General features: G+C 47.5%; 89 non-coding genes across 89 annotated transcripts; all 89 read right to left on the bottom strand.

Annotated features, from left to right (window-relative positions):
• Positions 1-72: 72 nt before the first annotated feature.
• On the bottom strand, positions 73-191 carry LOC145210371 (5S ribosomal RNA). Its single transcript, XR_013855840.1, has one exon. It is a non-coding gene; the product is annotated as a 5S ribosomal RNA (ribosomal RNA).
• Positions 192-258: 67 nt separating this feature from the next.
• LOC145209781 (5S ribosomal RNA) lies at positions 259-377 on the bottom strand. The gene has a single exon (XR_013855289.1). It is a non-coding gene; the product is annotated as a 5S ribosomal RNA (ribosomal RNA).
• A 72-nt stretch (positions 378-449) lies between these two features.
• On the bottom strand, positions 450-568 carry LOC145210348 (5S ribosomal RNA). The gene has a single exon (XR_013855818.1). It is a non-coding gene; the product is annotated as a 5S ribosomal RNA (ribosomal RNA).
• A 72-nt stretch (positions 569-640) lies between these two features.
• On the bottom strand, positions 641-759 carry LOC145211171 (5S ribosomal RNA). Its single transcript, XR_013856484.1, has one exon. It is a non-coding gene; the product is annotated as a 5S ribosomal RNA (ribosomal RNA).
• A 75-nt stretch (positions 760-834) lies between these two features.
• On the bottom strand, positions 835-953 carry LOC145209826 (5S ribosomal RNA). The gene has a single exon (XR_013855331.1). It is a non-coding gene; the product is annotated as a 5S ribosomal RNA (ribosomal RNA).
• A 72-nt stretch (positions 954-1,025) lies between these two features.
• Positions 1,026-1,144, bottom strand: LOC145211170 (5S ribosomal RNA). The gene has a single exon (XR_013856483.1). It is a non-coding gene; the product is annotated as a 5S ribosomal RNA (ribosomal RNA).
• Positions 1,145-1,216: 72 nt separating this feature from the next.
• Positions 1,217-1,335, bottom strand: LOC145211168 (5S ribosomal RNA). Its single transcript, XR_013856482.1, has one exon. It is a non-coding gene; the product is annotated as a 5S ribosomal RNA (ribosomal RNA).
• Positions 1,336-1,401: 66 nt separating this feature from the next.
• LOC145209770 (5S ribosomal RNA) lies at positions 1,402-1,520 on the bottom strand. The gene has a single exon (XR_013855278.1). It is a non-coding gene; the product is annotated as a 5S ribosomal RNA (ribosomal RNA).
• A 67-nt stretch (positions 1,521-1,587) lies between these two features.
• LOC145209758 (5S ribosomal RNA) lies at positions 1,588-1,706 on the bottom strand. Its single transcript, XR_013855267.1, has one exon. It is a non-coding gene; the product is annotated as a 5S ribosomal RNA (ribosomal RNA).
• A 72-nt stretch (positions 1,707-1,778) lies between these two features.
• LOC145210347 (5S ribosomal RNA) lies at positions 1,779-1,897 on the bottom strand. The gene has a single exon (XR_013855817.1). It is a non-coding gene; the product is annotated as a 5S ribosomal RNA (ribosomal RNA).
• Positions 1,898-1,969: 72 nt separating this feature from the next.
• On the bottom strand, positions 1,970-2,088 carry LOC145211167 (5S ribosomal RNA). The gene has a single exon (XR_013856481.1). It is a non-coding gene; the product is annotated as a 5S ribosomal RNA (ribosomal RNA).
• A 75-nt stretch (positions 2,089-2,163) lies between these two features.
• Positions 2,164-2,282, bottom strand: LOC145209825 (5S ribosomal RNA). The gene has a single exon (XR_013855330.1). It is a non-coding gene; the product is annotated as a 5S ribosomal RNA (ribosomal RNA).
• Positions 2,283-2,354: 72 nt separating this feature from the next.
• Positions 2,355-2,473, bottom strand: LOC145211166 (5S ribosomal RNA). The gene has a single exon (XR_013856480.1). It is a non-coding gene; the product is annotated as a 5S ribosomal RNA (ribosomal RNA).
• Positions 2,474-2,545: 72 nt separating this feature from the next.
• LOC145211165 (5S ribosomal RNA) lies at positions 2,546-2,664 on the bottom strand. Its single transcript, XR_013856479.1, has one exon. It is a non-coding gene; the product is annotated as a 5S ribosomal RNA (ribosomal RNA).
• Positions 2,665-2,730: 66 nt separating this feature from the next.
• Positions 2,731-2,849, bottom strand: LOC145209745 (5S ribosomal RNA). The gene has a single exon (XR_013855256.1). It is a non-coding gene; the product is annotated as a 5S ribosomal RNA (ribosomal RNA).
• A 72-nt stretch (positions 2,850-2,921) lies between these two features.
• LOC145211163 (5S ribosomal RNA) lies at positions 2,922-3,040 on the bottom strand. The gene has a single exon (XR_013856477.1). It is a non-coding gene; the product is annotated as a 5S ribosomal RNA (ribosomal RNA).
• Positions 3,041-3,112: 72 nt separating this feature from the next.
• LOC145210275 (5S ribosomal RNA) lies at positions 3,113-3,231 on the bottom strand. Its single transcript, XR_013855750.1, has one exon. It is a non-coding gene; the product is annotated as a 5S ribosomal RNA (ribosomal RNA).
• Positions 3,232-3,303: 72 nt separating this feature from the next.
• Positions 3,304-3,422, bottom strand: LOC145209774 (5S ribosomal RNA). Its single transcript, XR_013855282.1, has one exon. It is a non-coding gene; the product is annotated as a 5S ribosomal RNA (ribosomal RNA).
• A 75-nt stretch (positions 3,423-3,497) lies between these two features.
• On the bottom strand, positions 3,498-3,616 carry LOC145211162 (5S ribosomal RNA). The gene has a single exon (XR_013856476.1). It is a non-coding gene; the product is annotated as a 5S ribosomal RNA (ribosomal RNA).
• Positions 3,617-3,682: 66 nt separating this feature from the next.
• Positions 3,683-3,801, bottom strand: LOC145210102 (5S ribosomal RNA). Its single transcript, XR_013855588.1, has one exon. It is a non-coding gene; the product is annotated as a 5S ribosomal RNA (ribosomal RNA).
• Positions 3,802-3,876: 75 nt separating this feature from the next.
• On the bottom strand, positions 3,877-3,995 carry LOC145210220 (5S ribosomal RNA). The gene has a single exon (XR_013855698.1). It is a non-coding gene; the product is annotated as a 5S ribosomal RNA (ribosomal RNA).
• Positions 3,996-4,070: 75 nt separating this feature from the next.
• On the bottom strand, positions 4,071-4,189 carry LOC145211161 (5S ribosomal RNA). Its single transcript, XR_013856475.1, has one exon. It is a non-coding gene; the product is annotated as a 5S ribosomal RNA (ribosomal RNA).
• Positions 4,190-4,261: 72 nt separating this feature from the next.
• On the bottom strand, positions 4,262-4,380 carry LOC145211160 (5S ribosomal RNA). The gene has a single exon (XR_013856474.1). It is a non-coding gene; the product is annotated as a 5S ribosomal RNA (ribosomal RNA).
• A 72-nt stretch (positions 4,381-4,452) lies between these two features.
• On the bottom strand, positions 4,453-4,571 carry LOC145209773 (5S ribosomal RNA). Its single transcript, XR_013855281.1, has one exon. It is a non-coding gene; the product is annotated as a 5S ribosomal RNA (ribosomal RNA).
• A 75-nt stretch (positions 4,572-4,646) lies between these two features.
• Positions 4,647-4,765, bottom strand: LOC145211159 (5S ribosomal RNA). The gene has a single exon (XR_013856473.1). It is a non-coding gene; the product is annotated as a 5S ribosomal RNA (ribosomal RNA).
• A 66-nt stretch (positions 4,766-4,831) lies between these two features.
• LOC145210434 (5S ribosomal RNA) lies at positions 4,832-4,950 on the bottom strand. Its single transcript, XR_013855899.1, has one exon. It is a non-coding gene; the product is annotated as a 5S ribosomal RNA (ribosomal RNA).
• Positions 4,951-5,025: 75 nt separating this feature from the next.
• Positions 5,026-5,144, bottom strand: LOC145209902 (5S ribosomal RNA). Its single transcript, XR_013855402.1, has one exon. It is a non-coding gene; the product is annotated as a 5S ribosomal RNA (ribosomal RNA).
• A 75-nt stretch (positions 5,145-5,219) lies between these two features.
• LOC145210065 (5S ribosomal RNA) lies at positions 5,220-5,338 on the bottom strand. Its single transcript, XR_013855554.1, has one exon. It is a non-coding gene; the product is annotated as a 5S ribosomal RNA (ribosomal RNA).
• A 72-nt stretch (positions 5,339-5,410) lies between these two features.
• On the bottom strand, positions 5,411-5,529 carry LOC145211157 (5S ribosomal RNA). Its single transcript, XR_013856471.1, has one exon. It is a non-coding gene; the product is annotated as a 5S ribosomal RNA (ribosomal RNA).
• Positions 5,530-5,596: 67 nt separating this feature from the next.
• LOC145209733 (5S ribosomal RNA) lies at positions 5,597-5,715 on the bottom strand. The gene has a single exon (XR_013855245.1). It is a non-coding gene; the product is annotated as a 5S ribosomal RNA (ribosomal RNA).
• Positions 5,716-5,781: 66 nt separating this feature from the next.
• On the bottom strand, positions 5,782-5,900 carry LOC145209722 (5S ribosomal RNA). The gene has a single exon (XR_013855234.1). It is a non-coding gene; the product is annotated as a 5S ribosomal RNA (ribosomal RNA).
• A 72-nt stretch (positions 5,901-5,972) lies between these two features.
• LOC145209883 (5S ribosomal RNA) lies at positions 5,973-6,091 on the bottom strand. Its single transcript, XR_013855384.1, has one exon. It is a non-coding gene; the product is annotated as a 5S ribosomal RNA (ribosomal RNA).
• A 72-nt stretch (positions 6,092-6,163) lies between these two features.
• Positions 6,164-6,282, bottom strand: LOC145211156 (5S ribosomal RNA). The gene has a single exon (XR_013856470.1). It is a non-coding gene; the product is annotated as a 5S ribosomal RNA (ribosomal RNA).
• Positions 6,283-6,357: 75 nt separating this feature from the next.
• Positions 6,358-6,476, bottom strand: LOC145209824 (5S ribosomal RNA). The gene has a single exon (XR_013855329.1). It is a non-coding gene; the product is annotated as a 5S ribosomal RNA (ribosomal RNA).
• A 72-nt stretch (positions 6,477-6,548) lies between these two features.
• On the bottom strand, positions 6,549-6,667 carry LOC145211155 (5S ribosomal RNA). Its single transcript, XR_013856469.1, has one exon. It is a non-coding gene; the product is annotated as a 5S ribosomal RNA (ribosomal RNA).
• Positions 6,668-6,733: 66 nt separating this feature from the next.
• LOC145209710 (5S ribosomal RNA) lies at positions 6,734-6,852 on the bottom strand. The gene has a single exon (XR_013855223.1). It is a non-coding gene; the product is annotated as a 5S ribosomal RNA (ribosomal RNA).
• Positions 6,853-6,924: 72 nt separating this feature from the next.
• On the bottom strand, positions 6,925-7,043 carry LOC145211154 (5S ribosomal RNA). The gene has a single exon (XR_013856468.1). It is a non-coding gene; the product is annotated as a 5S ribosomal RNA (ribosomal RNA).
• A 72-nt stretch (positions 7,044-7,115) lies between these two features.
• On the bottom strand, positions 7,116-7,234 carry LOC145211153 (5S ribosomal RNA). Its single transcript, XR_013856467.1, has one exon. It is a non-coding gene; the product is annotated as a 5S ribosomal RNA (ribosomal RNA).
• A 67-nt stretch (positions 7,235-7,301) lies between these two features.
• LOC145209698 (5S ribosomal RNA) lies at positions 7,302-7,420 on the bottom strand. The gene has a single exon (XR_013855212.1). It is a non-coding gene; the product is annotated as a 5S ribosomal RNA (ribosomal RNA).
• Positions 7,421-7,495: 75 nt separating this feature from the next.
• Positions 7,496-7,614, bottom strand: LOC145211151 (5S ribosomal RNA). Its single transcript, XR_013856465.1, has one exon. It is a non-coding gene; the product is annotated as a 5S ribosomal RNA (ribosomal RNA).
• Positions 7,615-7,686: 72 nt separating this feature from the next.
• Positions 7,687-7,805, bottom strand: LOC145211150 (5S ribosomal RNA). The gene has a single exon (XR_013856464.1). It is a non-coding gene; the product is annotated as a 5S ribosomal RNA (ribosomal RNA).
• Positions 7,806-7,877: 72 nt separating this feature from the next.
• LOC145209772 (5S ribosomal RNA) lies at positions 7,878-7,996 on the bottom strand. The gene has a single exon (XR_013855280.1). It is a non-coding gene; the product is annotated as a 5S ribosomal RNA (ribosomal RNA).
• Positions 7,997-8,071: 75 nt separating this feature from the next.
• Positions 8,072-8,190, bottom strand: LOC145211149 (5S ribosomal RNA). The gene has a single exon (XR_013856463.1). It is a non-coding gene; the product is annotated as a 5S ribosomal RNA (ribosomal RNA).
• A 66-nt stretch (positions 8,191-8,256) lies between these two features.
• Positions 8,257-8,375, bottom strand: LOC145210101 (5S ribosomal RNA). The gene has a single exon (XR_013855587.1). It is a non-coding gene; the product is annotated as a 5S ribosomal RNA (ribosomal RNA).
• A 75-nt stretch (positions 8,376-8,450) lies between these two features.
• LOC145209901 (5S ribosomal RNA) lies at positions 8,451-8,569 on the bottom strand. Its single transcript, XR_013855401.1, has one exon. It is a non-coding gene; the product is annotated as a 5S ribosomal RNA (ribosomal RNA).
• A 75-nt stretch (positions 8,570-8,644) lies between these two features.
• LOC145209856 (5S ribosomal RNA) lies at positions 8,645-8,763 on the bottom strand. The gene has a single exon (XR_013855359.1). It is a non-coding gene; the product is annotated as a 5S ribosomal RNA (ribosomal RNA).
• A 72-nt stretch (positions 8,764-8,835) lies between these two features.
• Positions 8,836-8,954, bottom strand: LOC145211148 (5S ribosomal RNA). Its single transcript, XR_013856462.1, has one exon. It is a non-coding gene; the product is annotated as a 5S ribosomal RNA (ribosomal RNA).
• Positions 8,955-9,021: 67 nt separating this feature from the next.
• Positions 9,022-9,140, bottom strand: LOC145209687 (5S ribosomal RNA). Its single transcript, XR_013855201.1, has one exon. It is a non-coding gene; the product is annotated as a 5S ribosomal RNA (ribosomal RNA).
• A 66-nt stretch (positions 9,141-9,206) lies between these two features.
• Positions 9,207-9,325, bottom strand: LOC145209675 (5S ribosomal RNA). Its single transcript, XR_013855190.1, has one exon. It is a non-coding gene; the product is annotated as a 5S ribosomal RNA (ribosomal RNA).
• A 71-nt stretch (positions 9,326-9,396) lies between these two features.
• On the bottom strand, positions 9,397-9,515 carry LOC145209882 (5S ribosomal RNA). Its single transcript, XR_013855383.1, has one exon. It is a non-coding gene; the product is annotated as a 5S ribosomal RNA (ribosomal RNA).
• A 72-nt stretch (positions 9,516-9,587) lies between these two features.
• Positions 9,588-9,706, bottom strand: LOC145211147 (5S ribosomal RNA). The gene has a single exon (XR_013856461.1). It is a non-coding gene; the product is annotated as a 5S ribosomal RNA (ribosomal RNA).
• A 75-nt stretch (positions 9,707-9,781) lies between these two features.
• On the bottom strand, positions 9,782-9,900 carry LOC145209823 (5S ribosomal RNA). Its single transcript, XR_013855328.1, has one exon. It is a non-coding gene; the product is annotated as a 5S ribosomal RNA (ribosomal RNA).
• Positions 9,901-9,972: 72 nt separating this feature from the next.
• LOC145210427 (5S ribosomal RNA) lies at positions 9,973-10,091 on the bottom strand. The gene has a single exon (XR_013855892.1). It is a non-coding gene; the product is annotated as a 5S ribosomal RNA (ribosomal RNA).
• A 66-nt stretch (positions 10,092-10,157) lies between these two features.
• Positions 10,158-10,276, bottom strand: LOC145209662 (5S ribosomal RNA). The gene has a single exon (XR_013855178.1). It is a non-coding gene; the product is annotated as a 5S ribosomal RNA (ribosomal RNA).
• Positions 10,277-10,347: 71 nt separating this feature from the next.
• Positions 10,348-10,466, bottom strand: LOC145211146 (5S ribosomal RNA). Its single transcript, XR_013856460.1, has one exon. It is a non-coding gene; the product is annotated as a 5S ribosomal RNA (ribosomal RNA).
• Positions 10,467-10,538: 72 nt separating this feature from the next.
• LOC145211145 (5S ribosomal RNA) lies at positions 10,539-10,657 on the bottom strand. The gene has a single exon (XR_013856459.1). It is a non-coding gene; the product is annotated as a 5S ribosomal RNA (ribosomal RNA).
• A 67-nt stretch (positions 10,658-10,724) lies between these two features.
• LOC145209650 (5S ribosomal RNA) lies at positions 10,725-10,843 on the bottom strand. Its single transcript, XR_013855167.1, has one exon. It is a non-coding gene; the product is annotated as a 5S ribosomal RNA (ribosomal RNA).
• A 72-nt stretch (positions 10,844-10,915) lies between these two features.
• LOC145210345 (5S ribosomal RNA) lies at positions 10,916-11,034 on the bottom strand. The gene has a single exon (XR_013855816.1). It is a non-coding gene; the product is annotated as a 5S ribosomal RNA (ribosomal RNA).
• A 72-nt stretch (positions 11,035-11,106) lies between these two features.
• On the bottom strand, positions 11,107-11,225 carry LOC145211144 (5S ribosomal RNA). Its single transcript, XR_013856458.1, has one exon. It is a non-coding gene; the product is annotated as a 5S ribosomal RNA (ribosomal RNA).
• A 75-nt stretch (positions 11,226-11,300) lies between these two features.
• On the bottom strand, positions 11,301-11,419 carry LOC145210592 (5S ribosomal RNA). Its single transcript, XR_013856048.1, has one exon. It is a non-coding gene; the product is annotated as a 5S ribosomal RNA (ribosomal RNA).
• Positions 11,420-11,491: 72 nt separating this feature from the next.
• LOC145211143 (5S ribosomal RNA) lies at positions 11,492-11,610 on the bottom strand. The gene has a single exon (XR_013856457.1). It is a non-coding gene; the product is annotated as a 5S ribosomal RNA (ribosomal RNA).
• A 72-nt stretch (positions 11,611-11,682) lies between these two features.
• Positions 11,683-11,801, bottom strand: LOC145211142 (5S ribosomal RNA). Its single transcript, XR_013856456.1, has one exon. It is a non-coding gene; the product is annotated as a 5S ribosomal RNA (ribosomal RNA).
• A 66-nt stretch (positions 11,802-11,867) lies between these two features.
• Positions 11,868-11,986, bottom strand: LOC145209639 (5S ribosomal RNA). The gene has a single exon (XR_013855156.1). It is a non-coding gene; the product is annotated as a 5S ribosomal RNA (ribosomal RNA).
• Positions 11,987-12,058: 72 nt separating this feature from the next.
• Positions 12,059-12,177, bottom strand: LOC145211140 (5S ribosomal RNA). The gene has a single exon (XR_013856454.1). It is a non-coding gene; the product is annotated as a 5S ribosomal RNA (ribosomal RNA).
• A 72-nt stretch (positions 12,178-12,249) lies between these two features.
• LOC145209720 (5S ribosomal RNA) lies at positions 12,250-12,368 on the bottom strand. The gene has a single exon (XR_013855232.1). It is a non-coding gene; the product is annotated as a 5S ribosomal RNA (ribosomal RNA).
• Positions 12,369-12,440: 72 nt separating this feature from the next.
• On the bottom strand, positions 12,441-12,559 carry LOC145209771 (5S ribosomal RNA). Its single transcript, XR_013855279.1, has one exon. It is a non-coding gene; the product is annotated as a 5S ribosomal RNA (ribosomal RNA).
• A 75-nt stretch (positions 12,560-12,634) lies between these two features.
• On the bottom strand, positions 12,635-12,753 carry LOC145211139 (5S ribosomal RNA). Its single transcript, XR_013856453.1, has one exon. It is a non-coding gene; the product is annotated as a 5S ribosomal RNA (ribosomal RNA).
• Positions 12,754-12,819: 66 nt separating this feature from the next.
• LOC145210100 (5S ribosomal RNA) lies at positions 12,820-12,938 on the bottom strand. Its single transcript, XR_013855586.1, has one exon. It is a non-coding gene; the product is annotated as a 5S ribosomal RNA (ribosomal RNA).
• A 75-nt stretch (positions 12,939-13,013) lies between these two features.
• LOC145210219 (5S ribosomal RNA) lies at positions 13,014-13,132 on the bottom strand. Its single transcript, XR_013855697.1, has one exon. It is a non-coding gene; the product is annotated as a 5S ribosomal RNA (ribosomal RNA).
• Positions 13,133-13,207: 75 nt separating this feature from the next.
• On the bottom strand, positions 13,208-13,326 carry LOC145211137 (5S ribosomal RNA). Its single transcript, XR_013856452.1, has one exon. It is a non-coding gene; the product is annotated as a 5S ribosomal RNA (ribosomal RNA).
• Positions 13,327-13,398: 72 nt separating this feature from the next.
• LOC145211136 (5S ribosomal RNA) lies at positions 13,399-13,517 on the bottom strand. Its single transcript, XR_013856451.1, has one exon. It is a non-coding gene; the product is annotated as a 5S ribosomal RNA (ribosomal RNA).
• A 72-nt stretch (positions 13,518-13,589) lies between these two features.
• On the bottom strand, positions 13,590-13,708 carry LOC145209769 (5S ribosomal RNA). Its single transcript, XR_013855277.1, has one exon. It is a non-coding gene; the product is annotated as a 5S ribosomal RNA (ribosomal RNA).
• Positions 13,709-13,783: 75 nt separating this feature from the next.
• On the bottom strand, positions 13,784-13,902 carry LOC145211135 (5S ribosomal RNA). Its single transcript, XR_013856450.1, has one exon. It is a non-coding gene; the product is annotated as a 5S ribosomal RNA (ribosomal RNA).
• Positions 13,903-13,968: 66 nt separating this feature from the next.
• On the bottom strand, positions 13,969-14,087 carry LOC145210099 (5S ribosomal RNA). Its single transcript, XR_013855585.1, has one exon. It is a non-coding gene; the product is annotated as a 5S ribosomal RNA (ribosomal RNA).
• Positions 14,088-14,162: 75 nt separating this feature from the next.
• LOC145209899 (5S ribosomal RNA) lies at positions 14,163-14,281 on the bottom strand. The gene has a single exon (XR_013855399.1). It is a non-coding gene; the product is annotated as a 5S ribosomal RNA (ribosomal RNA).
• Positions 14,282-14,356: 75 nt separating this feature from the next.
• Positions 14,357-14,475, bottom strand: LOC145209855 (5S ribosomal RNA). Its single transcript, XR_013855358.1, has one exon. It is a non-coding gene; the product is annotated as a 5S ribosomal RNA (ribosomal RNA).
• A 72-nt stretch (positions 14,476-14,547) lies between these two features.
• LOC145211134 (5S ribosomal RNA) lies at positions 14,548-14,666 on the bottom strand. Its single transcript, XR_013856449.1, has one exon. It is a non-coding gene; the product is annotated as a 5S ribosomal RNA (ribosomal RNA).
• Positions 14,667-14,733: 67 nt separating this feature from the next.
• LOC145209627 (5S ribosomal RNA) lies at positions 14,734-14,852 on the bottom strand. Its single transcript, XR_013855145.1, has one exon. It is a non-coding gene; the product is annotated as a 5S ribosomal RNA (ribosomal RNA).
• Positions 14,853-14,918: 66 nt separating this feature from the next.
• LOC145209615 (5S ribosomal RNA) lies at positions 14,919-15,037 on the bottom strand. The gene has a single exon (XR_013855134.1). It is a non-coding gene; the product is annotated as a 5S ribosomal RNA (ribosomal RNA).
• A 72-nt stretch (positions 15,038-15,109) lies between these two features.
• LOC145209881 (5S ribosomal RNA) lies at positions 15,110-15,228 on the bottom strand. The gene has a single exon (XR_013855382.1). It is a non-coding gene; the product is annotated as a 5S ribosomal RNA (ribosomal RNA).
• Positions 15,229-15,300: 72 nt separating this feature from the next.
• On the bottom strand, positions 15,301-15,419 carry LOC145211133 (5S ribosomal RNA). The gene has a single exon (XR_013856448.1). It is a non-coding gene; the product is annotated as a 5S ribosomal RNA (ribosomal RNA).
• Positions 15,420-15,494: 75 nt separating this feature from the next.
• On the bottom strand, positions 15,495-15,613 carry LOC145209822 (5S ribosomal RNA). Its single transcript, XR_013855327.1, has one exon. It is a non-coding gene; the product is annotated as a 5S ribosomal RNA (ribosomal RNA).
• Positions 15,614-15,685: 72 nt separating this feature from the next.
• Positions 15,686-15,804, bottom strand: LOC145210425 (5S ribosomal RNA). Its single transcript, XR_013855891.1, has one exon. It is a non-coding gene; the product is annotated as a 5S ribosomal RNA (ribosomal RNA).
• Positions 15,805-15,870: 66 nt separating this feature from the next.
• LOC145211330 (5S ribosomal RNA) lies at positions 15,871-15,989 on the bottom strand. Its single transcript, XR_013856633.1, has one exon. It is a non-coding gene; the product is annotated as a 5S ribosomal RNA (ribosomal RNA).
• Positions 15,990-16,061: 72 nt separating this feature from the next.
• On the bottom strand, positions 16,062-16,180 carry LOC145209752 (5S ribosomal RNA). Its single transcript, XR_013855261.1, has one exon. It is a non-coding gene; the product is annotated as a 5S ribosomal RNA (ribosomal RNA).
• A 66-nt stretch (positions 16,181-16,246) lies between these two features.
• Positions 16,247-16,365, bottom strand: LOC145209753 (5S ribosomal RNA). The gene has a single exon (XR_013855262.1). It is a non-coding gene; the product is annotated as a 5S ribosomal RNA (ribosomal RNA).
• Positions 16,366-16,437: 72 nt separating this feature from the next.
• On the bottom strand, positions 16,438-16,556 carry LOC145210423 (5S ribosomal RNA). The gene has a single exon (XR_013855889.1). It is a non-coding gene; the product is annotated as a 5S ribosomal RNA (ribosomal RNA).
• Positions 16,557-16,622: 66 nt separating this feature from the next.
• LOC145211318 (5S ribosomal RNA) lies at positions 16,623-16,741 on the bottom strand. Its single transcript, XR_013856622.1, has one exon. It is a non-coding gene; the product is annotated as a 5S ribosomal RNA (ribosomal RNA).
• A 72-nt stretch (positions 16,742-16,813) lies between these two features.
• On the bottom strand, positions 16,814-16,932 carry LOC145211132 (5S ribosomal RNA). Its single transcript, XR_013856447.1, has one exon. It is a non-coding gene; the product is annotated as a 5S ribosomal RNA (ribosomal RNA).
• Positions 16,933-17,003: the final 71 nt, after the last annotated feature.

Genomic DNA, 17,003 nt, shown 5'->3' with positions numbered 1-17,003 from the left:
CACAACGTCAATGCAAATTCAAACTTTGAGCGATACGACCTCGGATTGTGGAGCACTAAAAAAACAAAAAAGTGACTACAACACTTGGTATTCCTAGGCGGTCACACATCCAAGTACTGACCAAGCCCGAGGTTGCTTAACTTCCGAGATCGAACGAGATCGGGTGCTTTCAACCTGGTGTGGTCGTAGTCCACAACCTCTCTGCAAATTCAAACTTTGATCGAAGCGACCTCGGTTTCTCATGCACTAAAAAAAACGAGACTACAACACTTGGTATTCCTAGGCGGTCACCCATCCAAGTACTGACCAAGCCCGAGGTTGCTTAACTTCCGAGATCGAACGAGATCGGGTGCTTTCAACCTGGTGTGGTCGTAGTCCACAACGTCAATGCAAATTCAAACTTTGATCGATACGACCTCGGATTGTGGAGCACTAAAAAAACAAAAAAGTGACTACAACACTTGGTATTCCTAGGCGGTCACCCATCCAAGTACTGACCAAGCCCGAGGTTGCTTAACTTCCGAGATCGAACGAGATCGGGTGCTTTCAACCTTGTGTGGTCGTAGTCCACAACGTCAATGCAAATTCAAACTTTGATCGATACGACCTCGGATTCTGGAGCACTGAAAAAACAAAAAAGTGACTACAACACTTGGTATTCCTAGGCGGTCACCCATCCAAGTACTGACCAAGCCCGAGGTTGCTTAACTTCCGAGATCGAACGAGATCGGGTGCTTTCAACCTGGTGTGGTCGTAGTCCAGAACGTCTCTGCAAATTCAAACTTTGGGCGATACGACCTCGGATTGTGGAGCACTAAAAACAAAACAAAAAAGTGACTACAACACTTGGTATTCCTAGGCGGTCACCCATCCAAGTACTGACCAAGCCCGTGGTTGCTTAACTTCCGAGATCGAACGAGATCGGGTGCTTTCAACCTGGTGTGGTCGTAGTCCACAACGTCAATGCAAATTCAAACTTTGAGCGATACGACCTCGGATTGTGGAGCACTAAAAAAACAAAAAAGTGACTACAACACTTGGTATTCCTAGGCGGTCACCCATCCAAGTACTGACCAAGCCCGAGGTTGCTTAACTTCCGAGATCGAACGAGATCGGGTGCTTTCAACCTGGTGTGGTCGTAGTCCACAACGTCAATGCAAATTCAAACTTTGAGCGATACGACCTCGGATTGTGGAGCACTAAAAAAACAAAAAAGTGACTACAACACTTGGTATTCCTAGGCGGTCACCCATCCAAGTACTGACCAAGCCCGAGGTTGCTTAACTTCCGAGATCGAACGAGATCGGGTGCTTTCAACCTGGTGTGGTCGTAGTCCACAACCTCTCTGCAAATTCAAACTTTGATCGAAGCGACCTCGGTTTCTCATGCACTAAAAAAACGAGACTACAACACTTGGTATTCCTAGGCGGTCACCCATCCAAGTACTGACCAAGCCCGAGGTTGCTTAACTTCCGAGATCGAACGAGATCGGGTGCTTTCAACCTGGTGTGGTCGTAGTCCACAACCTCTCTGCAAATTCAAACTTTGATCGAAGCGACCTCGGTTTCTCATGCACTAAAAAAAACGAGACTACAACACTTGGTATTCCTAGGCGGTCACCCATCCAAGTACTGACCAAGCCCGAGGTTGCTTAACTTCCGAGATCGAACGAGATCGGGTGCTTTCAACCTGGTGTGGTCGTAGTCCACAACGTCAATGCAAATTCAAACTTTGATCGATACGACCTCGGATTGTGGAGCACTAAAAAAACAAAAAAGTGACTACAACACTTGGTATTCCTAGGCGGTCACCCATCCAAGTACTGACCAAGCCCGAGGTTGCTTAACTTCCGAGATCGAACGAGATCGGGTGCTTTCAACCTTGTGTGGTCGTAGTCCACAACGTCAATGCAAATTCAAACTTTGATCGATACGACCTCGGATTCTGGAGCACTGAAAAAACAAAAAAGTGACTACAACACTTGGTATTCCTAGGCGGTCACCCATCCAAGTACTGACCAAGCCCGAGGTTGCTTAACTTCCGAGATCGAACGAGATCGGGTGCTTTCAACCTGGTGTGGTCGTAGTCCAGAACGTCTCTGCAAATTCAAACTTTGGGCGATACGACCTCGGATTGTGGAGCACTAAAAACAAAACAAAAAAGTGACTACAACACTTGGTATTCCTAGGCGGTCACCCATCCAAGTACTGACCAAGCCCGTGGTTGCTTAACTTCCGAGATCGAACGAGATCGGGTGCTTTCAACCTGGTGTGGTCGTAGTCCACAACGTCAATGCAAATTCAAACTTTGAGCGATACGACCTCGGATTGTGGAGCACTAAAAAAACAAAAAAGTGACTACAACACTTGGTATTCCTAGGCGGTCACCCATCCAAGTACTGACCAAGCCCGAGGTTGCTTAACTTCCGAGATCGAACGAGATCGGGTGCTTTCAACCTGGTGTGGTCGTAGTCCACAACGTCAATGCAAATTCAAACTTTGAGCGATACGACCTCGGATTGTGGAGCACTAAAAAAACAAAAAAGTGACTACAACACTTGGTATTCCTAGGCGGTCACCCATCCAAGTACTGACCAAGCCCGAGGTTGCTTAACTTCCGAGATCGAACGAGATCGGGTGCTTTCAACCTGGTGTGGTCGTAGTCCACAACCTCTCTGCAAATTCAAACTTTGATCGAAGCGACCTCGGTTTCTCATGCACTAAAAAAACGAGACTACAACACTTGGTATTCCTAGGCGGTCACCCATCCAAGTACTGACCAAGCCCGAGGTTGCTTAACTTCCGAGATCGAACGAGATCGGGTGCTTTCAACCTGGTGTGGTCGTAGTCCACAACGTCAATGCAAATTCAAACTTTGATCGATACGACCTCGGATTGTGGAGCACTAAAAAAACAAAAAAGTGACTACAACACTTGGTATTCCTAGGCGGTCACCCATCCAAGTACTGACCAAGCCCGAGGTTGCTTAACTTCCGAGATCGAACGAGATCGGGTGCTTTCAACCTGGTGTGGTCGTAGTCCACAACGTCAATGCAAATTCAAAGTTTGATCGATACGACCTCGGATTCTGGAGCACTGAAAAAACAAAAAAGTGACTACAACACTTGGTATTCCTAGGCGGTCACCCATCCAAGTACTGACCAAGCCCGAGGTTGCTTAACTTCCGAGATCGAACGAGATCGGGTGCTTTCAACCTGCTGTGGTCGTAGTCCACAACGTCAATACAAATTCAAACTTTGAGCGATACGACCTCGGATTGTGGAGCACTAAAAAAACAAAAAAGTGACTACAACACTTGGTATTCCTAGGCGGTCACCCATCCAAGTACTGACCAAGCCCGAGGCTGCTTAACTTCCGAGATCGAACGAGATCGGGTGCTTTCAACCTGGTGTGGTCGTAGTCCACAACGTCAATGCAAATTCAAACTTTGAGCGATACGCCCTCGGATTGTGAAGCACTAAAAACAAAACAAAAAAGTGACTACAACACTTGGTATTCCTAGGCGGTCACCCATCCAAGTACTGACCAAGCCCGAGGTTGCTTAACTTCCGAGATCGAACGAGATCGGGTGCTTTCAACCTGGTGTGGTCGTAGTCCAGAACGTCTCTGCAAATTCCAACTTTGGGCGATACGACCTCGGTTTCTCATGCACTAAAAAAACGAGACTACAACACTTGGTATTCCTAGGCGGTCACCCATCCAAGTACTGACCAAGGCCGAGGTTGCTTAACTTCCGAGATCGAACGAGATCGGGTGCTTTCAACCTGGTGTGGTCGTAGTCCAGAACGTCTCTGCAAATTCAAACTTTGGGCGATACGACCTCGGATTGTGGAGCACTAAAAACAAAACAAAAAAGTGACTACAACACTTGGTATTCCTAGGCGGTCACCCATCCAAGTACTGACCAAGGCCGAGGTTGCTTAACTTCCGAGATCGAACGAGATCGGGTGCTTTCAACCTGGTGTGGTCGTAGTCCAGAACGTCTCTGCAAATTCAAACTTTGGGCGATACGACCTCGGATTGTGGAGCACTAAAAACAAAACAAAAAAGTGACTACAACACTTGGTATTCCTAGGCGGTCACCCATCCAAGTACTGACCAAGCCCGAGGTTGCTTAACTTCCGAGATCGAACGAGATCGGGTGCTTTCAACCTGGTGTGGTCGTAGTCCACAACGTCAATGCAAATTCAAAGTTTGATCGATACGACCTCGGATTCTGGAGCACTGAAAAAACAAAAAAGTGACTACAACACTTGGTATTCCTAGGCGGTCACCCATCCAAGTACTGACCAAGCCCGAGGTTGCTTAACTTCCGAGATCGAACGAGATCGGGTGCTTTCAACCTGGTGTGGTCGTAGTCCACAACGTCAATACAAATTCAAACTTTGAGCGATACGACCTCGGATTGTGGAGCACTAAAAAAACAAAAAAGTGACTACAACACTTGGTATTCCTAGGCGGTCACCCATCCAAGTACTGACCAAGCCCGAGGCTGCTTAACTTCCGAGATCGAACGAGATCGGGTGCTTTCAACCTGGTGTGGTCGTAGTCCACAACGTCAATGCAAATTCAAACTTTGAGCGATACGCCCTCGGATTGTGAAGCACTAAAAACAAAACAAAAAAGTGACTACAACACTTGGTATTCCTAGGCGGTCACCCATCCAAGTACTGACCAAGCCCGAGGTTGCTTAACTTCCGAGATCGAACGAGATCGGGTGCTTTCAACCTGGTGTGGTCGTAGTCCAGAACGTCTCTGCAAATTCAAACTTTGGGCGATACGACCTCGGTTTCTCATGCACTAAAAAAACGAGACTACAACACTTGGTATTCCTAGGCGGTCACCCATCCAAGTACTGACCAAGGCCGAGGTTGCTTAACTTCCGAGATCGAACGAGATCGGGTGCTTTCAACCTGGTGTGGTCGTAGTTCAGAACGTCTCTGCAAATTCAAACTTTGGGCGATACGACCTCGGATTGTGGAGCACTAAAAACAAAACAAAAAAGTGACTACAACACTTGGTATTCCTAGGCGGTCACCCATCCAAGTACTGACCAAGCCCGAGGTTGCTTAACTTCCGAGATCGAACGAGATCGGGTACTTTCAACCTGGTGTGGTCGTAGTCCACAACGTCAATGCTTATTCAAAGTTTGAGCGATACGACCTCGGATTGTGGAGCACTAAAAACAAAACAAAAAAGTGACCACAACACTTGGTATTCCTAGGCGGTCACCCATCCAAGTACTGACCAAGCCCGTGGTTGCTTAACTTCCGAGATCGAACGAGATCGGGTGCTTTCAACCTGGTGTGGTCGTAGTCCACAACGTCAATGCAAATTCAAACTTTGAGCGATACGACCTCGGATTGTGGTGCACTAAAAAAACAAAAAAGTGACTACAACACTTGGTATTCCTAGGCGGTCACCCATCCAAGTACTGACCAAGCCCGAGGTTGCTTAACTTCCGAGATCGAACGAGATCGGGTGCTTTCAACCTGGTGTGGTCGTAGTCCACAACCTCTCTGCAAATTCAAACTTTGATCGAAGCGACCTCGGTTTCTCATGCACTAAAAAAAACGAGACTACAACACTTGGTATTCCTAGGCGGTCACCCATCCAAGTACTGACCAAGCCCGAGGTTGCTTAACTTCCGAGATCGAACGAGATCGGGTGCTTTCAACCTGGTGTGGTCGTAGTCCACAACCTCTCTGCAAATTCAAACTTTGATCGAAGCGACCTCGGTTTCTCATGCACTAAAAAAACGAGACTACAACACTTGGTATTCCTAGGCGGTCACCCATCCAAGTACTGACCAAGCCCGAGGTTGCTTAACTTCCGAGATCGAACGAGATCGGGTGCTTTCAACCTGGTGTGGTCGTAGTCCACAACGTCAATGCAAATTCAAACTTTGAGCGATACGACCTCGGATTGTGGAGCACTAAAAAAACAAAAAAGTGACTACAACACTTGGTATTCCTAGGCGGTTACCCATCCAAGTACTGACCAAGCCCGAGGTTGCTTAACTTCCGAGATCGAACGAGATCGGGTGCTTTCAACCTGGTGTGGTCGTAGTCCACAACGTCAATGCAAATTCAAACTTTGATCGATACGACCTCGGATTCTGGAGCACTGAAAAAACAAAAAAGTGACTACAACACTTGGTATTCCTAGGCGGTCACCCATCCAAGTACTGACCAAGCCCGAGGTTGCTTAACTTCCGAGATCGAACGAGATCGGGTGCTTTCAACCTGGTGTGGTCGTAGTCCGGAACGTCTCTGCAAATTCAAACTTTGGGCGATACGACCTCGGATTGTGGAGCACTAAAAACAAAACAAAAAAGTGACTACAACACTTGGTATTCCTAGGCGGTCACCCATCCAAGTACTGACCAAGCCCGTGGTTGCTTAACTTCCGAGATCGAACGAGATCGGGTGCTTTCAACCTGGTGTGGTCGTAGTCCACAACGTCAATGCAAATTCAAACTTTGAGCGATACGACCTCGGATTGTGGAGCACTAAAAAAACAAAAAAGTGACTACAACACTTGGTATTCCTAGGCGGTCACCCATCCAAGTACTGACCAAGCCCGAGGTTGCTTAACTTCCGAGATCGAACGAGATCGGGTGCTTTCAACCTGGTGTGGTCGTAGTCCAGAACGTCTCTGCAAATTCAAACTTTGGGCGATACGACCTCGGTTTCTCATGCACTAAAAAAACGAGACTACAACACTTGGTATTCCTAGGCGGTCACCCATCCAAGTACTGACCAAGCCCGAGGTTGCTTAACTTCCGAGATCGAACGAGATCGGGTGCTTTCAACCTGGTGTGGTCGTAGTCCACAACGTCAATGCAAATTCAAACTTTGAGCGATACGACCTCGGATTGTGGAGCACTAAAAAAACAAAAAAGTGACTACAACACTTGGTATTCCTAGGCGGTCACCCATCCAAGTACTGACCAAGCCCGAGGTTGCTTAACTTCCGAGATCGAACGAGATCGGGTGCTTTCAACCTGGTGTGGTCGTAGTCCACAACGTCAATGCAAATTCAAACTTTGAGCGATACGACCTCGGATTGTGGAGCACTAAAAAAACAAAAAAGTGACTACAACACTTGGTATTCCTAGGCGGTCACCCATCCAAGTACTGACCAAGCCCGAGGTTGCTTAACTTCCGAGATCGAACGAGATCGGGTGCTTTCAACCTGGTGTGGTCGTAGTCCACAACCTCTCTGCAAATTCAAACTTTGATCGAAGCGACCTCGGTTTCTCATGCACTAAAAAAAACGAGACTACAACACTTGGTATTCCTAGGCGGTCACCCATCCAAGTACTGACCAAGCCCGAGGTTGCTTAACTTCCGAGATCGAACGAGATCGGGTGCTTTCAACCTGGTGTGGTCGTAGTCCAGAACGTCTCTGCAAATTCAAACTTTGGGCGATACGACCTCGGATTGTGGAGCACTAAAAACAAAACAAAAAAGTGACTACAACACTTGGTATTCCTAGGCGGTCACCCATCCAAGTACTGACCAAGCCCGAGGTTGCTTAACTTCCGAGATCGAACGAGATCGGGTGCTTTCAACCTGGTGTGGTCGTAGTCCACAACGTCAATGCAAATTCAAACTTTGATCGATACGACCTCGGATTCTGGAGCACTGAAAAAACAAAAAAGTGACTACAACACTTGGTATTCCTAGGCGGTCACCCATCCAAGTACTGACCAAGCCCGAGGTTGCTTAACTTCCGAGATCGAACGAGATCGGGTGCTTTCAACCTGGTGTGGTCGTAGTCCACAACGTCAATACAAATTCAAACTTTGAGCGATACGACCTCGGATTGTGGAGCACTAAAAAAACAAAAAAGTGACTACAACACTTGGTATTCCTAGGCGGTCACCCATCCAAGTACTGACCAAGCCCGAGGCTGCTTAACTTCCGAGATCGAACGAGATCGGGTGCTTTCAACCTGGTGTGGTCGTAGTCCACAACGTCAATGCAAATTCAAACTTTGAGCGATACGCCCTCGGATTGTGAAGCACTAAAAACAAAACAAAAAAGTGACTACAACACTTGGTATTCCTAGGCGGTCACCCATCCAAGTACTGACCAAGCCCGAGGTTGCTTAACTTCCGAGATCGAACGAGATCGGGTGCTTTCAACCTGGTGTGGTCGTAGTCCAGAACGTCTCTGCAAATTCAAACTTTGGGCGATACGACCTCGGTTTCTTATGCACTAAAAAAACGAGACTACAACACTTGGTATTCCTAGGCGGTCACCCATCCAAGTACTGACCAAGGCCGAGGTTGCTTAACTTCCGAGATCGAACGAGATCGGGTGCTTTCAACCTGGTGTGGTCGTAGTCCAGAACGTCTCTGCAAATTCAAACTTTGGGCGATACGACCTCGGATTGTGGAGCACTAAAAACAAAACAAAAAAGTGACTACAACACTTGGTATTCCTAGGCGGTCACCCATCCAAGTACTGACCAAGCCCGAGGTTGCTTAACTTCCGAGATCGAACGAGATCGGGTACTTTCAACCTGGTGTGGTCGTAGTCCACAACGTCAATGCTTATTCAAAGTTTGAGCGATACGACCTCGGATTGTGGAGCACTAAAAACAAAACAAAAAAGTGACCACAACACTTGGTATTCCTAGGCGGTCACCCATCCAAGTACTGACCAAGCCCGAGGTTGCTTAACTTCCGAGATCGAACGAGATCGGGTGCTTTCAACCTGGTGTGGTCGTAGTCCACAACGTCAATGCAAATTCAAACTTTGAGCGATACGACCTCGGATTGTGGAGCACTAAAAAAACAAAAAAGTGACTACAACACTTGGTATTCCTAGGCGGTCACCCATCCAAGTACTGACCAAGCCCGAGGTTGCTTAACTTCCGAGATCGAACGAGATCGGGTGCTTTCAACCTGGTGTGGTCGTAGTCCACAACCTCTCTGCAAATTCAAACTTTGATCGAAGCGACCTCGGTTTCTCATGCACAAAAAAAAACGAGACTACAACACTTGGTATTCCTAGGCGGTCACCCATCCAAGTACTGACCAAGCCCGAGGTTGCTTAACTTCCGAGATCGAACGAGATCGGGTGCTTTCAACCTGGTGTGGTCGTAGTCCACAACCTCTCTGCAAATTCAAACTTTGATCGAAGCGACCTCGGTTTCTCATGCACTAAAAAAACGAGACTACAACACTTGGTATTCCTAGGCGGTCACCCATCCAAGTACTGACCAAGCCCGAGGTTGCTTAACTTCCGAGATCGAACGAGATCGGGTGCTTTCAACCTGGTGTGGTCGTAGTCCACAACGTCAATGCAAATTCAAACTTTGAGCGATACGACCTCGGATTGTGGAGCACTAAAAAACAAAAAAGTGACTACAACACTTGGTATTCCTAGGCGGTTACCCATCCAAGTACTGACCAAGCCCGAGGTTGCTTAACTTCCGAGATCGAACGAGATCGGGTGCTTTCAACCTGGTGTGGTCGTAGTCCACAACGTCAATGCAAATTCAAACTTTGATCGATACGACCTCGGATTCTGGAGCACTGAAAAAACAAAAAAGTGACTACAACACTTGGTATTCCTAGGCGGTCACCCATCCAAGTACTGACCAAGCCCGAGGTTGCTTAACTTCCGAGATCGAACGAGATCGGGTGCTTTCAACCTGGTGTGGTCGTAGTCCGGAACGTCTCTGCAAATTCAAACTTTGGGCGATACGACCTCGGATTGTGGAGCACTAAAAACAAAACAAAAAAGTGACTACAACACTTGGTATTCCTAGGCGGTCACCCATCCAAGTACTGACCAAGCCCGTGGTTGCTTAACTTCCGAGATCGAACGAGATCGGGTGCTTTCAACCTGGTGTGGTCGTAGTCCACAACGTCAATGCAAATTCAAACTTTGAGCGATACGACCTCGGATTGTGGAGCACTAAAAAAACAAAAAAGTGACTACAACACTTGGTATTCCTAGGCGGTCACCCATCCAAGTACTGACGAAGCCCGAGGTTGCTTAACTTCCGAGATCGAACGAGATCGGGTGCTTTCAACCTGGTGTGGTCGTAGTCCAGAACGTCTCTGCAAATTCAAACTTTGGGCGATACGACCTCGGTTTCTCATGCACTAAAAAAACGAGACTACAACACTTGGTATTCCTAGGCGGTCACCCATCCAAGTACTGACCAAGCCCGAGGTTGCTTAACTTCCGAGATCGAACGAGATCGGGTGCTTTCAACCTGGTGTGGTCGTAGTCCACAACGTCAATGCAAATTCAAACTTTGAGCGATACGACCTCGGATTGTGGAGCACTAAAAAACAAAAAAGTGACTACAACACTTGGTATTCCTAGGCGGTCACCCATCCAAGTACTGACCAAGCCCGAGGTTGCTTAACTTCCGAGATCGAACGAGATCGGGTGCTTTCAACCTGGTGTGGTCGTAGTCCACAACGTCAATGCAAATTCAAACTTTGAGCGATACGACCTCGGATTGTGGAGCACTAAAAAAACAAAAAAGTGACTACAACACTTGGTATTCCTAGGCGGTCACCCATCCAAGTACTGACCAAGCCCGAGGTTGCTTAACTTCCGAGATCGAACGAGATCGGGTGCTTTCAACCTGGTGTGGTCGTAGTCCACAACCTCTCTGCAAATTCAAACTTTGATCGAAGCGACCTCGGTTTCTCATGCACTAAAAAAAACGAGACTACAACACTTGGTATTCCTAGGCGGTCACCCATCCAAGTACTGACCAAGCCCGAGGTTGCTTAACTTCCGAGATCGAACGAGATCGGGTGCTTTCAACCTGGTGTGGTCGTAGTCCACAACGTCAATGCAAATTCAAACTTTGATCGATACGACCTCGGATTGTGGAGCACTAAAAAAACAAAAAAGTGACTACAACACTTGGTATTCCTAGGCGGTCACCCATCCAAGTACTGACCAAGCCCGAGGTTGCTTAACTTCCGAGATCGAACGAGATCGGGTGCTTTCAACCTTGTGTGGTCGTAGTCCACAACGTCAATGCAAATTCAAACTTTGATCGATACGACCTCGGATTCTGGAGCACTGAAAAAACAAAAAAGTGACTACAACACTTGGTATTCCTAGGCGGTCACCCATCCAAGTACTGACCAAGCCCGAGGTTGCTTAACTTCCGAGATCGAACGAGATCGGGTGCTTTCAACCTGGTGTGGTCGTAGTCCAGAACGTCTCTGCAAATTCAAACTTTGGGCGATACGACCTCGGATTGTGGAGCACTAAAAACAAAACAAAAAAGTGACTACAACACTTGGTATTCCTAGGCGGTCACCCATCCAAGTACTGACGAAGCCCGTGGTTGCTTAACTTCCGAGATCGAACGAGATCGGGTGCTTTCAACCTGGTGTGGTCGTAGTCCACAACGTCAATGCAAATTCAAACTTTGAGCGATACGACCTCGGATTGTGGACTACTAAAAAAACAAAAAAGTGACTACAACACTTGGTATTCCTAGGCGGTCACCCATCCAAGTACTGACCAAGCCCGAGGTTGCTTAACTTCCGAGATCGAACGAGATCGGGTGCTTTCAACCTGGTGTGGTCGTAGTCCACAACGTCAATGCAAATTCAAACTTTGAGCGATACGACCTCGGATTGTGGAGCACTAAAAAAACAAAAAAGTGACTACAACACTTGGTATTCCTAGGCGGTCACCCATCCAAGTACTGACCAAGCCCGAGGTTGCTTAACTTCCGAGATCGAACGAGATCGGGTGCTTTCAACCTGGTGTGGTCGTAGTCCACAACCTCTCTGCAAATTCAAACTTTGATCGAAGCGACCTCGGTTTCTCATGCACTAAAAAAACGAGACTACAACACTTGGTATTCCTAGGCGGTCACCCATCCAAGTACTGACCAAGCCCGAGGTTGCTTAACTTCCGAGATCGAACGAGATCGGGTGCTTTCAACCTGGTGTGGTCGTAGTCCACAACGTCAATGCAAATTCAAACTTTGATCGATACGACCTCGGATTGTGGAGCACTAAAAAAACAAAAAAGTGACTACAACACTTGGTATTCCTAGGCGGTCACCCATCCAAGTACTGACCAAGCCCGAGGTTGCTTAACTTCCGAGATCGAACGAGATCGGGTGCTTTCAACCTGGTGTGGTCGTAGTCCACAACGTCAATGCAAATTCAAAGTTTGATCGATACGACCTCGGATTCTGGAGCACTGAAAAAACAAAAAAGTGACTACAACACTTGGTATTCCTAGGCGGTCACCCATCCAAGTACTGACCAAGCCCGAGGTTGCTTAACTTCCGAGATCAAACGAGATCGGGTGCTTTCAACCTGGTGTGGTCGTAGTCCACAACGTCAATACAAATTCAAACTTTGAGCGATACGACCTCGGATTGTGGAGCACTAAAAAAACAAAAAAGTGACTACAACACTTGGTATTCCTAGGCGGTCACCCATCCAAGTACTGACCAAGCCCGAGGCTGCTTAACTTCCGAGATCGAACGAGATCGGGTGCTTTCAACCTGGTGTGGTCGTAGTCCACAACGTCAATGCAAATTCAAACTTTGAGCGATACGCCCTCGGATTGTGAAGCACTAAAAACAAAACAAAAAAGTGACTACAACACTTGGTATTCCTAGGCGGTCACCCATCCAAGTACTGACCAAGCCCGAGGTTGCTTAACTTCCGAGATCGAACGAGATCGGGTGCTTTCAACCTGGTGTGGTCGTAGTCCAGAACGTCTCTGCAAATTCAAACTTTGGGCGATACGACCTCGGTTTCTCATGCACTAAAAAAACGAGACTACAACACTTGGTATTCCTAGGCGGTCACCCATCCAAGTACTGACCAAGGCCGAGGTTGCTTAACTTCCGAGATCGAACGAGATCGGGTGCTTTCAACCTGGTGTGGTCGTAGTCCAGAACGTCTCTGCAAATTCAAACTTTGGGCGATACGACCTCGGATTGTGGAGCACTAAAAACAAAACAAAAAAGTGACTACAACACTTGGTATTCCTAGGCGGTCACCCATCCAAGTACTGACCAAGGCCGAGGTTGCTTAACTTCCGAGATCGAACGAGATCGGGTGCTTTCAACCTGGTGTGGTCGTAGTCCAGAACGTCTCTGCAAATTCAAACTTTGGGCGATACGACCTCGGATTGTGGAGCACTAAAAACAAAACAAAAAAGTGACTACAACACTTGGTATTCCTAGGCGGTCACCCATCCAAGTACTGACCAAGCCCGAGGTTGCTTAACTTCCGAGATCGAACGAGATCGGGTGCTTTCAACCTGGTGTGGTCGTAGTCCACAACGTCAATGCAAATTCAAAGTTTGATCGATACGACCTCGGATTCTGGAGCACTGAAAAAACAAAAAAGTGACTACAACACTTGGTATTCCTAGGCGGTCACCCATCCAAGTACTGACCAAGCCCGAGGTTGCTTAACTTCCGAGATCGAACGAGATCGGGTGCTTTCAACCTGGTGTGGTCGTAGTCCACAACGTCAATACAAATTCAAACTTTGAGCGATACGACCTCGGATTGTGGAGCACTAAAAAAACAAAAAAGTGACTACAACACTTGGTATTCCTAGGCGGTCACCCATCCAAGTACTGACCAAGCCCGAGGCTGCTTAACTTCCGAGATCGAACGAGATCGGGTGCTTTCAACCTGGTGTGGTCGTAGTCCACAACGTCAATGCAAATTCAAACTTTGAGCGATACGCCCTCGGATTGTGAAGCACTAAAAACAAAACAAAAAAGTGACTACAACACTTGGTATTCCTAGGCGGTCACCCATCCAAGTACTGACCAAGCCCGAGGTTGCTTAACTTCCGAGATCGAACGAGATCGGGTGCTTTCAACCTGGTGTGGTCGTAGTCCAGAACGTCTCTGCAAATTCAAACTTTGGGCGATACGACCTCGGTTTCTCATGCACTAAAAAAACGAGACTACAACACTTGGTATTCCTAGGCGGTCACCCATCCAAGTACTGACCAAGGCCGAGGTTGCTTAACTTCCGAGATCGAACGAGATCGGGTGCTTTCAACCTGGTGTGGTCGTAGTCCAGAACGTCTCTGCAAATTCAAACTTTGGGCGATACGACCTCGGATTGTGGAGCACTAAAAACAAAACAAAAAAGTGACTACAACACTTGGTATTCCTAGGCGGTCACCCATCCAAGTACTGACCAAGCCCGAGGTTGCTTAACTTCCGAGATCGAACGAGATCGGGTACTTTCAACCTGGTGTGGTCGTAGTCCACAACGTCAATGCTTATTCAAAGTTTGAGCGATACGACCTCGGATTGTGGAGCACTAAAAACAAAACAAAAAAGTGACCACAACACTTGGTATTCCTAGGCGGTCACCCATCCAAGTACTGACCAAGCCCGAGGTTGCTTAACTTCCGAGATCGAACGAGATCGGGTGCTTTCAACCTGGTGTGGTCGTAGTCCACAACGTCAATGCAAATTCAAACTTTGAGCGATACGACCTCGGATTGTGGAGCACTAAAAAAACAAAAAAGTGACTACAACACTTGGTATTCCTAGGCGGTCACCCATCCAAGTACTGACCAAGCCCGAGGTTGCTTAACTTCCGAGATCGAACGAGATCGGGTGCTTTCAACCTGGTGTGGTCGTAGTCCACAACCTCTCTGCAAATTCAAACTTTGATCGAAGCGACCTCGGTTTCTCATGCACTAAAAAAAACGAGACTACAACACTTGGTATTCCTAGGCGGTCACCCATCCAAGTACTGACCAAGCCCGAGGTTGCTTAACTTCCGAGATCGAACGAGATCGGGTGCTTTCAACCTGGTGTGGTCGTAGTCCACAACCTCTCTGCAAATTCAAACTTTGATCGAAGCGACCTCGGTTTCTCATGCACTAAAAAAACGAGACTACAACACTTGGTATTCCTAGGCGGTCACCCATCCAAGTACTGACCAAGCCCGAGGTTGCTTAACTTCCGAGATCGAACGAGATCGGGTGCTTTCAACCTGGTGTGGTCGTAGTCCACAACGTCAATGCAAATTCAAACTTTGAGCGATACGACCTCGGATTGTGGAGCACTAAAAAAACAAAAAAGTGACTACAACACTTGGTATTCCTAGGCGGTTACCCATCCAAGTACTGACCAAGCCCGAGGTTGCTTAACTTCCGAGATCGAACGAGATCGGGTGCTTTCAACCTGGTGTGGTCGTAGTCCACAACGTCAATGCAAATTCAAACTTTGATCGATACGACCTCGGATTCTGGAGCACTGAAAAAACAAAAAAGTGACTACAACACTTGGTATTCCTAGGCGGTCACCCATCCAAGTACTGACCAAGCCCGAGGTTGCTTAACTTCCGAGATCGAACGAGATCGGGTGCTTTCAACCTGGTGTGGTCGTAGTCCGGAACGTCTCTGCAAATTCAAACTTTGGGCGATACGACCTCGGATTGTGGAGCACTAAAAACAAAACAAAAAAGTGACTACAACACTTGGTATTCCTAGGCGGTCACCCATCCAAGTACTGACCAAGCCCGTGGTTGCTTAACTTCCGAGATCGAACGAGATCGGGTGCTTTCAACCTGGTGTGGTCGTAGTCCACAACGTCAATGCAAATTCAAACTTTGAGCGATACGACCTCGGATTGTGGAGCACTAAAAAAACAAAAAAGTGACTACAACACTTGGTATTCCTAGGCGGTCACCCATCCAAGTACTGACGAAGCCCGAGGTTGCTTAACTTCCGAGATCGAACGAGATCGGGTGCTTTCAACCTGGTGTGGTCGTAGTCCACAACCTCCTTGCAAATTCAAACTTTGATCGAAGCGACCTCGGTTTCTCATGCACTAAAAAAACGAGACTACAACACTTGGTATTCCTAGGCGGTCACCCATCCAAGTACTGACCAAGCCCGAGGTTGCTTAACTTCCGAGATCGAACGAGATCGGGTGCTTTCAACCTGGTGTGGTCGTAGTCCACAACGTCAATGCAAATTCAAACTTTGAGCGATACGACCTCGGATTGTGGAGCACTAAAAAAACAAAAAAGTGACTACAACACTTGGTATTCCTAGGCGGTCACCCATCCAAGTACTGACCAAGCCCGAGGTTGCTTAACTTCCGAGATCGAACGAGATCGGGTGCTTTCAACCAGGTGTGGTCGTAGTCCACAACCTCTGTGCAAATTCAAACTTTGATCGAAGCGACCTCGGTTTCTCATGCACTAAAAAAACGAGACTACAACACTTGGTATTCCTAGGCGGTCACCCATCCAAGTACTGACCAAGCCCGTGGTTGCTTAACTTCCGAGATCGAACGAGATCGGGTGCTTTCAACCTGGTGTGGTCGTAGTCCACAAGGTCAATGCAAATTCAAACTTTGAGCGATACGACCTCGGATTGTGGAGCACTAAAAAAACAAAAAAGTGACTACAACACTTGGTATTCCTAGGCGGTCACCCATCCAAGTACTGACGAAGCCCGAGGTTGCTTAACTTCCGAGATCGAACGAGATCGGGTGCTTTCAACCTGGTGTGGTCGTAGTCCACAACCTCCTTGCAAATTCAAACTTTGATCGAAGCGACCTCGGTTTCTCATGCACTAAAAAAACGAGACTACAACACTTGGTATTCCTAGGCGGTCACCCATCCAAGTACTGACCAAGCCCGAGGTTGCTTAACTTCCGAGATCGAACGAGATCGGGTGCTTTCAACCTGGTGTGGTCGTAGTCCACAACGTCAATGCAAATTCAAACTTTGAGCGATACGACCTCGGATTGTGGAGCACTAAAAAAACAAAAAAGTGACTACAACACTTGGTATTCCTAGGCGGTCACCCATCCAAGTACTGACCAAGCCCGAGGTTGCTTAACTTCCGAGATCGAACGAGATCGGGTGCTTTCAACCTGGTGTGGTCGTAGTCCACAACGTCAATGCAAATTCAAACTTTGAGCGATACGACCTCGGATTGTGGAGCACTAAAAAAACAAAAAA

Source organism: Phallusia mammillata, chromosome 1 (genome assembly GCF_965637545.1).
Source record: "Phallusia mammillata chromosome 1, kaPhaMamm4.hap1.1, whole genome shotgun sequence".
Taxonomy (NCBI): Eukaryota; Metazoa; Chordata; class Ascidiacea; order Phlebobranchia; family Ascidiidae; genus Phallusia; species Phallusia mammillata.
The sequence above is the reverse complement of the archived record's forward strand: the minus strand, read 5'-3'. Positions and strand labels throughout refer to the sequence as shown.